The sequence below is a fragment of the Acomys russatus genome, chromosome 4 (genome assembly GCF_903995435.1).
Source record: "Acomys russatus chromosome 4, mAcoRus1.1, whole genome shotgun sequence".
In the NCBI taxonomy this organism is placed as follows: Eukaryota; Metazoa; Chordata; class Mammalia; order Rodentia; family Muridae; genus Acomys; species Acomys russatus.
In genome coordinates, this window is record NC_067140.1 from 36,600,549 (window position 1) to 36,611,817 (window position 11,269).

The 11,269-nt window shown below is 39.0% G+C and overlaps 1 non-coding gene across 1 annotated transcript; it reads right to left on the reverse strand.

Moving 5' to 3' along the window:
* Positions 1 to 2,526: 2,526 nt before the first annotated feature.
* LOC127188761 (U6 spliceosomal RNA) lies at positions 2,527 to 2,633 on the reverse strand. The gene has a single exon (XR_007830604.1). It is a non-coding gene; the product is annotated as a U6 spliceosomal RNA (small nuclear RNA).
* Positions 2,634 to 11,269: the final 8,636 nt, after the last annotated feature.

An 11,269-nucleotide genomic window follows, 5' to 3' on the forward strand; every position in this document is an offset into this window, starting at 1 on the left:
TAGATTGGCTAACAGTTTGTCTATCTTGTTAATTTTCTCAAAGAACCAGCTCTTGGTTTTGTTGATTCTTTGGATTGTTCTCTTTGTTTTTAATTTATTGATTTCAGCCCTGAGTTTGATTATTTCTAGACGTCTACACTTCTTGGGTGTTTCTGCTTCTTTTTTTTCTAAAGCTTCTAGATGTGTTGTTAAGTTGTTTATGTGGAATGTTTCCATTTTCTTTTTAGGGGCACTTAGTGCTATAAATTTTCCTCTTAGCACTGCTTTCAATGTGTCCCACAAATTTGGGTATGTTGTTCCATCATTTTCATTGAATTTCAGGAAGTTGTTTATTTCTTTTCTTATTTCTTCCATGACCCATGTGTCATTAAGTAGGATTTCCCTTGATGGATGTTTCCAGTTCTGCGATTGTATCTTCAAGTCCCTATATTTGTTCTTCCATTTCTTGTAATCTATTAGATAAGGCTACCTCTGAGGTGCTTGCTTTCTTTTCTGATGCTTCTCGATCACGTTTTTCTTCCATGTGTTCCTTTATGACAGCTTCCACTTTTATCTACAGGTTTTGAACTGTTTTAATGATTTCCTTCATCTGGTTGTTTGTATTTTTCTGAAATTCTTCAAATGCCTCTTTATATGACTCTTTTAAATCCTCAGCCCTCTTGTTTGCCTCCTCGTGCATATGTTTACAGATTTTATTTGTTTCTTCCATTATCATCTTACTTAATAAGGACTTTAGGTCATTTTCTTGTATATTAATTGTTGTTGGGTTCTCCAGGTTGTTTTCATTGGGATTGCTGGAATCTGGAGATGCCATCCTGTTTTGGTTTTTGTTAGCGTTCTTTCACTGTCCTCTTGTCATTTTGGTGACTCGGATGTTGGGAGGTGGCTTGTAGTGACCTTCCCTGTTTGAGAGTGGATAGTTGATGCCTGATTATAGGTAGGGTGCCTTTGCCTGTGGGGATCAGGGAGTATTTCCCTGGACCACGCAGGTGATTCAGATTCTATTCCAGGAGATTTTTCTCAACACCTTAGGCTCCAGGCTGAGTCATGCAAAGTAGGTTTCTGTTTGGGCCTTTTCACCTTACTGCTGTAATTCAGATCAGCAGTTTTGGGATCTAGAGTAAGGTCAGCACACAACCTCTCTGGTTGTGTAGGTTGATCCCAACTGCCTGTCCTTCCTGTTGCTTTGTAGCTAAGACCCCAGGTGGATCAGATCTTCTGGGCTGTAGCTGTCTTTTAGCTCTGCCTCTATAATCTGTAGGGGCGTCCAGCCTCTCCCATGAATTTGGGAGTTCTTGCTAGGTCTTCAGGAGCTGACCCAGCTAGGATCTGCCTGTTGGAGATTACAGGATCAGTGCCTGGTGGGCCTGAGACAATATGGTTTCAGGCCACTGGCAGTATCCAAGGAGGCAGCAACTTCCATGCCCCTGTAAGCCAGGGCAGTCCCAGATTGCTTTAAATCAGTAGTTAGACCCTGCAAGCATGACCCACAGCTCCCTGTATCATGGGAGGTCCTGTTGCACCTGCAAGAATGGACCCAGCTAGTTTCTCTGGTTTGGGGAGTGCCAGGTCAGTGCCAGCATCCTGGGCGAGTGGCTGGCGACAATGGCAATTCAAACAGCTGGCGGGAATCCCCTGTATCTTCTCTTTCTGCCAGGGAAAGCCAGGATGCTCCCAGATCGCTTTAGGTCAGCAGTTAGATGCTGCAAACCGGACCCATGGTGCCCTATATCATGGGAGGTCCTGTCGCACCCACAAGAATGGACCCAACTAGGTTCTGTTGTTTGGGGAGTGCCTGGTCAGTGCCGGCAGCCCCGGAGGGCATCTGGCGACAATGGCCATTCAGACCGCTGGCGGGAATCTCCTGTATCTTCTCTTTCCACCAGTGAAAGCCACGATGCTCCCAGATCATTTTAGGTCAGCAGTTATACACTGCAAGCAAGACCCACGTCTCCCGATAACGTATGCGGTCCCACTGGGCTGTGGGAGCAGTCCATGCTGGTTTCTAACTGCCCCTGTTTGCAGGTTCAATCCTTTGTATCTGGCTTCAGATTGGGCCCAGGACGTGGTCCATGAGCTACACGCCAGCTCTAGCTGTTTTTGGTGAGTCCCACCACCTGTGTTTCCACTCGGGCTAGGCAGGTGACCTCCGCAGTTTGGATGGAGAGGTTCAATGGTAGTTTCACCCTATTTGCTGAGACTCCTCAGCCTGGGGGCTCTGGAAAGGCCCTCCCCAAATGGCGAGTTTGTGTTTTATGTGCCAGCTGCAGCTTGGTTGTGGATTCCGTTTCAGAGTTTGTGGAGTGCGTTTAGCACCTCTGGAATGTTTCTTGTCCTGGGGTTAGACCCACTGGTGATCTGTGGAGTTTGGGGCCTCACTCACTTACAGTTCTCAAAATCCAGCAGTCTGTGGCTCCATTCACATCCCTGGTCTCCTCGGAGTAGATCCGCTATGTTGCATACTGGTCAACGCCATCTTGGAATCCCCCATGACATTCTAATCTTATAAAATAAAAGAAATAATTTAAAAAGGATTCCCCCTCCACGAATTTGTGTGTCATCCTTACACAGGGGCCATGGTAGTCTTCTCTGTATCATTCCAATTTTAGTATGTGTGCTGCCAAAGATAGCAGGTTACCAAGAGGAGACTTGATACCCTATGAGCATATAGAGGGGGAGGTAATCCCCCTCAGGAACAGTCATAGAGGATGGGGAAATGCTAGGGAGGGAAGAATGGGAGGATACAAAGGATGGGATAACCATTGAGATGTATCAAGAATAAATTAATAAAAAAAACAAAAACAAAAAAAATAAATAAAAAGGATTCCCACTTGAGAGGTGATGAAGAGTTTTGAATTTATCAGCTGATTGAAGACTTAATTTTTAAAGATAATCAAAATAGTTGCTGTGATCTTTTATATTTGCTTGTTTTAGCTTAAATATTTCATTACACCAAAAAATTAGCTTCATAACAATATATATTTATATAATTAGTTTATGATACTTCATCCACTATTTTCTCTAAGATCCTTCTAAAAATCTGAATTTATTATTGTATAGTGCTTGAAAAATGAAAGCATAAAAGAGAAACTGAGAAAGAAAATTAAAAGATTACAGCTGTAAACACATATGATTTGGAGTATTGGAACCGTCAAGAAGGACGCAATTATAACAATAATTTTCAATGTGAATTTCCATGAACTAATTTATGAGTCTAGATGAATTTATGTGACTAATAGGCAACCTCATTTCAGTTATTAGGCTCTGAAATCTTGCTTTCTTCTTTTAACTTCTTTCCAAATGAATATACTGGATCCTTTCTTCTCAACAATGATTGATCTGATTTTGATTATCTATTCAAATTGTTACAGACATCACTTTAAGGCAAGCTGTTGTTTGGGAGATGATCTAGCCATCTGTATACTCAAAGACCTTTCTGTTAAAATAGCTTGGGAAGATTCCCTTCTATTTTTCTTTATTCTTTGACATTGCATTCTTTTCCCTCTATGACTCTCACCTTTCTTCTTAAGTAGTATAAATATAGATATTATAAGTTTTACAGTACCTTTTACATTTCTAATAATGCCAGTACTAACACTACCAAACAGTGTTTTCTTCTTGAGTTTATTTAACTCTAATGGTAATTTACCATTTACTAAAGTGTCAATGTGTCATGCTTAATTTGGATCTAAAGCCAATACATATATCTATTTTGTAGTAGTTGAATCATTCAATTAAAAAATAAAATGAGCTTATCCACTAAGAATAATGTTTTTGATTGCAGGCTATGTCCTCAAATAATATTCATGTTAATCACAAAATACATATTAGTGATGACAAACAATCTGACAGTAACAATATCCATTAATATTTACAGAGTTTTTCCTATGTACCTGTAATTGTGTCAAACAGTTTGCATCTAATATTTCAGTTGCATTATAATGAAACAAAATAACACTTAATAGTTAGAAACATGTTAAATGCATACTGTCACTCCATTATGTGAAGCGATGAGGCTTGGGTTTTTAGCTGCCCTCTAAGCTTTTTTAATAACCATACATTATACTTCTCACTAGAATGTACCATGCAAATTGTTGAGGATGACACAAGAAAGCTGGACATCTGAAATAGAAGATTAATGAATTTACTTTGTATAGAAAATAACAGATAAACAAAATATTTGATTGTTAGAAGATCCATATATGGTGTGATGCAAACCATATAAATGATAGATCTTTCCATTCTCTTATTAATGTCTGTTAATTTAGTGATTTTTAAAATACGAATACTGACTGCCTCTTAGGAAAATTGAGCTAAGTGTAAAAAGGCTTCTCTTTGCAAATTATTATCAAAAGCAGTTTAAGGAATTGAGAAAAGAGTGATGACAATGGAATCAAATATTCAGGTTAATAGATTTTTGAATCACAGGAAGGCGTTAATTAAACCAAGACTCTGTTGCTTTTCAAAGTGTAATCCATTTCTAACTTCTTTTTAATATATTTTTGGCCTGTGAGCATTACTAAATTAAAAATAACAAATTTTAGGACTGTATAATACTTGTGAGAAATTATGTGTTTTCAGAACAAAAGAAGTAGACACTGATGCTGAATCAGACTTGACAAATTTCATTTCTCTCAGCATGCTGGACACTGACACCCTGCATCCTTCATGTTCCAGCATGAAGTGCTTCAGTTGCTGTTCCTCATCAGAACAGGAAAGCTCCCAGGGCAGCTTTGAAGAAAGCTTCCCATTCCAATTGGTCCAGCATTCCAGATTGTCCTACACAGGACTCTAATTCAGCCCGGAATTTCTCAAAATTTAGAAACTGGACCTTAAATGCTATTCCTAGCTTGTTTAACTATTTCCCCGATCTTCTTTGGGCCCCTACAAAGATATTATTTGTCTCAAATCATCCAGAAGAAACCTTAAGAGAATGATACACCATTTCCCTTAAGGGGAGTTTGGGTAGGTTTTTGGTTGTTTTCGTGGGCGATAAGTATTTATTTTCATTGGGAGTTGGTTATAAGTTACTATTGGCTTTATTTAGAGAGAAAACAAGGCTGGACTGAGGGATGTCTCTCTTTTCCTTTACCTTTCTTTCATAGATATGGAGATAAGGGTTGAAAAGAAAGAAAGATGAATATAGAAGTGATGATGGAACAAAAGTAGATTTTTGAATCTACTCCTCAATTTATAATCTTAATTGTTGCTCATGAAGTTATTTTTAATTCACTGGTGTAGAATTTTTATATAGATTGCAAAGTAAGTTAAATATTTAGAAAATTTGATATATAATTCAAATTCAAGAATATTCTTCACGGATCCAAGATGGCGGCGAGCAGTGTGGACCGTGTTTGGAGGCTCCAGTGAACAATTCAGGGAATTGCACAGATTTCTGAGCCAGGAACACCGAGGTCCGAATATCACGGCAGCGGGAGTGCTCCACGGTTTGGAGGGACCAGGGTATGGAGGACTTGCGTGCCCCTGCACACGGGAGGAGCGTGGATTTTCTCTGATTGGAGTGGCAGCGGCAGAGGCAGCAGCACCAGCGGCACCAGCAGCGGTGGCTGAGGTTTGCAGCTCATAGCCTTCTGGTGGAGGCGATTGGTGTGGTGGCTGGTGGGAGTTGCTGCGGGAGAGGGGACTCAGGGCAGGATTTGGGTCGCGTGGAGCCTTCGGACCCAGACTGGACTCGGCAGACAGTTCGGCCCCAGAGTGCCGGGTACTGGCCCAGCCCAGCAAGCAATTCTGCCCGAGGCACAAACTCAGCTTCAGCCACAGCTCACCTGCTGTGGTGCAGGCTTAGTTGAGCGTGCAGCTCCACACTAGGCAGCACCTCAGCTCAGCGGCAGCTCCCCTGCAGTGACACAGTCTGGGCGGAGCACTTGGTTCCACCACAGGCGCTAACTCAGAGCAGCTGCAGTTCTCCTGCTGTGGCGCAGGCTTGGCCGAGCACTCAGTTCCAGCCTAGGCAGCACCTCAGCTCAGCAGCAGCTCCCCTGCAGTGACACAGTCTGGGCGGAGCACTTGGTTCCACCATTGGCGCTAACTCAGAGCAGCCGCAGTTCTCCTGCTGTGGTGCAGCCTTGGTGGCTTGCTCAGTTCCATCCTAGGCACCACCTCAACTCAGCAGCATCTCCCCTGCAGTGACACAGTCTGGGCGGACTACTTGGTTCCACCACTGGAACTAACTCAGAGAAGCCGCAGTTCTCCTGCTGTGGCGCAGGCTGGACAGAGCGCTCGGTTCCACCAGCTCTAAGACTCTGGTTGGACACAGTGTGCAGTTTGAATCCAGAATTCCTGGCTGAGATTGGTGGTCAGTTCGGGCCCTGAGTCAATAACTGACCACAGCACACACTTTGGGCCAAAAGGCCCTAGCGGAGCTTGGTGCGTAGTCCCAGCCCAAAAATTTTGCCTGGACCCTGTGTGCATTTTGGGCCCAGAATCACTAGCTGAGCATGGCAGATGGTTCAAGCCCTGAGAATCTAGCTGAGTTCTGCCCGTGGTTCGGGCCCAGTGTTCCTGGCTGGACTTGGCAGGGAACACAGAAGGCTCTCGATACCTTGGCCTGACCTAATGCTCATTCAGAGACCCAGAACAATTGCAGGATCCACAGCACAGGGGGGCTGAAGATCACTAGCTGTGAGAGACCAGAACAACAGGGCTAACCTCCTAACATCCACACCAGTGAAGCTTTGAGCTCGCAGCCTAGGGAAATCGTGAGAAAACAAGTGAATCTATCGTCAGACACCCTCCATCCAACTCTGGAAGCTACCCAACAAAAACAAAGATGGCAAGATATCTAAAGGATAATGAAAAAGCATACGCAAAAAACCCCAAAACAACATGGCGTCTCCAGTTTCCAGCTATCCCAAAGAAAACAACCCAGAGAACTCAAATACAATGGAAATACAAGAAAATGACCTCAAATCCTTAGTAATGAGGATGATAATGGAGGAAACAAATAAAATTCGTAATCAAATGCAGGAAGACGCAGACAAACGAGTGAGAGACATAAAAGAAGCACATAGAGTGGAACTGGAAAAATTGCAGGAAAATGCAAACAACCAGATGAAAGAAATAAATAAGATGGTTCAAACTCTGAAGACCTATAAAGAGGCAATGGAAGAAACTCAGGAATATACAAAAAATCAGATGAAAGAAATCAAAAAATCAGTTCAAGATCTGAAAATGAAAATGGATTCAATGATAAACACACAGACAGAAGAAAACGAAAACATGAGACCTCAGAGAAGAAGGCGAGCAACACAGAGGTAAGCTTTTCTAACAGAATACAAGAGACGGAAGAATGAATCTCAGGTCTAGAAGACCTGGAAGGATACAAGGGATGGGATAAACATTGAGATGTAACAAGAATAAATTAATAAAAAAAAATAAGTGAGAGAGAGAAAAAAGAATATTCTTCACACTCTATATATATGTGTGTGTGTATATATATATATTTCTACTCTAATATTGAGTATTGTACCCACACAACACAATTATAATACACAGTTTACTCCAATACTTTGAAAGTCCTATTGCAGGCTGTTTAGGATAAGTAAGTTATACAATTTAATTGTTAGTTGATCAAGTAATAGTCATATCAATTACTAGTCTATTTTTACCACAAGAATATTCATCCTAGATATAGCAGATAGGTGTGATTCTATAGAAAGTAAAAGTAAAATAGATAAGGTATTCAAATCCCTCAGACCAAAAAGAATATGACATTTAAAGATATTTTTATTATTTTAAAGTTTCATTGACAATGAGACCGGTTAACTCCTGGCAACACCTAGCCTACCTCAAAGAAGATGATGAGTATCAAAGAACCTCTTTTTGGAGAAGGCTTCAAATGTGACAAACAAGCCACTGGACAAAATGTCCTCATTTCTGCCACAGACAGAATTTTGCCTAAAAGAAAGGACAAACTTGGATGCAGACAGAGTTGGCAGCCAAACTCTGCCAAGTCAGGGTAAACGAATCTTCAATAGTTCCTGCCTCACAAATGTATCTGTCATATATATTGGGCCAGAAGACTGAAGATGATGCTTCAACATTATAGAGTATTTTGGGTGTCTGTTCAGGCAGCAAATTGTCTCTGTCATCTTCTCGTTTGGGAAGCTTCTAACTTGCACTTCCTGTATATTCAAGCAATTAATTTTATTCCTTCTCAAGTCTGTGATGGAGTTGAAGATCAGATAGTTTAGTTTTACAATTAAGTTTACTTGTTTAGGGATTAAGACGTTTTTAGGTCTAGATAGAGGTTTTAATTTGATAATGATGAGATATAATAAATATTGATTTACACTCACATTTTTAGAACCTCCAAGATAAGAAAGATGGTTTCTTTAAGGCTGCCAAATACAAATATCTAAAACATGCTGAATGTAATATTTATATAATTACTGAGTGTTTCATGGTTCTCCTTGCTGTAGGTAGTTTATTGTATATATGTGTAATGGTATAAATGCATATGTAAAAATTTCAATTAAAAATTCATGCTTGTATTTTATAAACCTGCACACCAGGTAGTGGAGTTCTGGGTGAAGGAAGACATTATAGTTTTCATTTCAAATTAACATCTAGTTAGATTAAATTATCTTAAAATCCCAGTTACTGGCAAATTTTAATGGACACCTTATTAAAAGAAACTTTCACCTTCATAACATGAGGATTCAGACTCCATTAACCACCATCAATGTCTACTCAATTTGAAGCTATATTTAAAAATTAAAAACAACACACTCTCTTTATACATTAGTCATTTGTGGGGCATGTAGGATGCTTCCAGATTCTGGCTATTACAAATAAAGCTAGTATGAACATACTTGAGCAAATATTCTTTTTGTATGGTATAAAATGCTTTGGGTATATTCCCAGGAGTGATATAGCTGGCTCTTGAGACAGAACTATTCTTAATGTTCTGAGAAAGAACCAGTTTGATTTCCAGTGTGGCTATACAAGTTTGTACTCGCACTAGCAATGGAGAGTGTTCCCTTTTCTCTACATCCTTGTCAACATATGATGTCATTTGAGATTTTTTGTTTGTTTTTTAAAATTAATTAATTATTTATTTTTATTATGTCTCTTTTTAACATATACACTTATATTATTACACATGACTAAAATAAACTACATAGCAGTAATAACCACGAGACATTCAGGAATTATATAAATGTTACGTACAGAGTCATTTGGCTATTTGTATTTAGCAAACTTGAAGTAAACATCTTTCCTATCTCGTTGGGTCTAAATTTCTGAATGAAGATCAATATCTATCATATCTCATCTCTATTAACTTAAAGCATCTACCCTGATATAAAACATATTTTTAATTTAAAGTTATTTTTACATATATATTTATATTGTTACACATATATAAAATTGGCTATCTATAGCAAGGAGAATCATGACATAATCAGGAATTATATAAATGTTACTTTGGTCTTAGCCATTCTGACAGGTGTAAGGTGGAATCTCAGAATCATTTTATATTTGCATTTCCCTGATGACTAGGGACATTGAATATTATTAAGTGTTTCTCAGCCATTCAATATTCTTTTTTTGAAAATTCTCTGTTGACTATTGTATCCCATTATTAATTGGTTTATTTGGCTTGTTGGTGTTTAATTTCTTGAGTTCTATATATATATTGGTTATTAGAAACTGTGGTACATTTACATAGTGCAATACTACTTAGCTATTAAAAACAATGAAATATTGAAATTTGTGGTAAATGAGTGGAACTAAAAAAGATCATCCTGAGTGAAGTAACCCAGACTCAGAAAGACACACATGGTATATACTCACTCGTAAGTGAATATTAGCCACATAATACAAAACAACCTAAAGTAACTAAATAACAGGGAGGGATGGAGGGTAGGACTGGGAGGCAACAAGAGAGGGGGCTACAATAATGGTATAAAATGAACAAAATAAAATAAAATAAAGTAAAAATAAACACAACACTTACATCATAGAGACTTGGGAGAGAAATAATGATAATTGGAGTTTAGGAGTACCCTTAGGGCCCAGAATATATGTCATTGTGTTAGAAAGCAAAAGTTTAAATAAGGTTTGAAGATGATTAGGAAGGAAACATTATCTTTAAAATAAAGGCAAACTGCTCATTGTGAACTTTTAAATGCATTTCCATCTCGTGAATATGTATGTCTTAAAATGTGGTAAAAATTAGCTTTTTGATTGCTTTGACTTTTGCATCCTAGAGAGAATGAATTATTTAATAATAACTTTTAAAAAGCTATAATTTACTTGTTGCTCTTTGAATGTTTCTCACTAAGCCTATTTCAAGCTGATGCAGACCGGCAGCCCACCCTAATATTATCTTTATTGAAGTTGAGGCACTCAGGAATAGGACACTGACCTTGATTAAACAGCACTTAGCTATTCATCCAATTAACCATGGTGGAAACCTTTCATATCATTAAGGGAATAAATGATTGTGCCACAGATTCCAATGTAACAGTTCACCAGAGGAGCCATGATCAAATCTTCAATCCTTTATTTTTTATAAATCCAGACTGGACTGCACCCATATCTGTTCAATTTATACTTAAGTATAGCAAATATTTCACATATCACCTAAAGAATTGTACTAGAAACAGTGTTTGTCCATAATTTGAAAAAGCAGAGTAGATTTTCATAATCAAACACTGTATACATGGAAAGTTGACTATGTTACCTTTAATGAAATTTGTTATGCTCTCTAGAATGTAGTGTTCATATAGAAATTCAAGTACACGATACATAAACATAATCAATGTAAATTATTCTCTGTGTAAAATTTTACACTTTTATATTGTCATTTTCCCATCTATTAATTAGTTTAATCAGTTTACAACCTGAACTCTCCTCCTCCTTCCTTACCTCCCAGTCCCAACCTCATGTCCCTTTTTAACAATTTCCCACTATCCTCAGAGAAAGGAAGGCCCTAAGGGATATCAGTCCACCCTGGTACCTCAGGTCTCAGCAAGAGTAGGTGCATTCTCCTCCCTCCACTGAGGTCAGGCAAGAGAGTCCAGCTAGTAGAAAGTAATCCAAAGCAGGTAAGAATATTAGAAAGAGCCCCTACTTGCATTGTTAGGGGACCCACATGATGACCCTGCCCATCTAATAAATATGTGTAAGAGCTCCAGGTCCAACCCATGTATGCTCTTTGGTTGGTATTTCAGTCTCTGTAAATCCCCATGGACCCAGCTTAGTTTGCCCTGTAGGTCTTTCTGTGGAGTTTTTGATCCCTCTA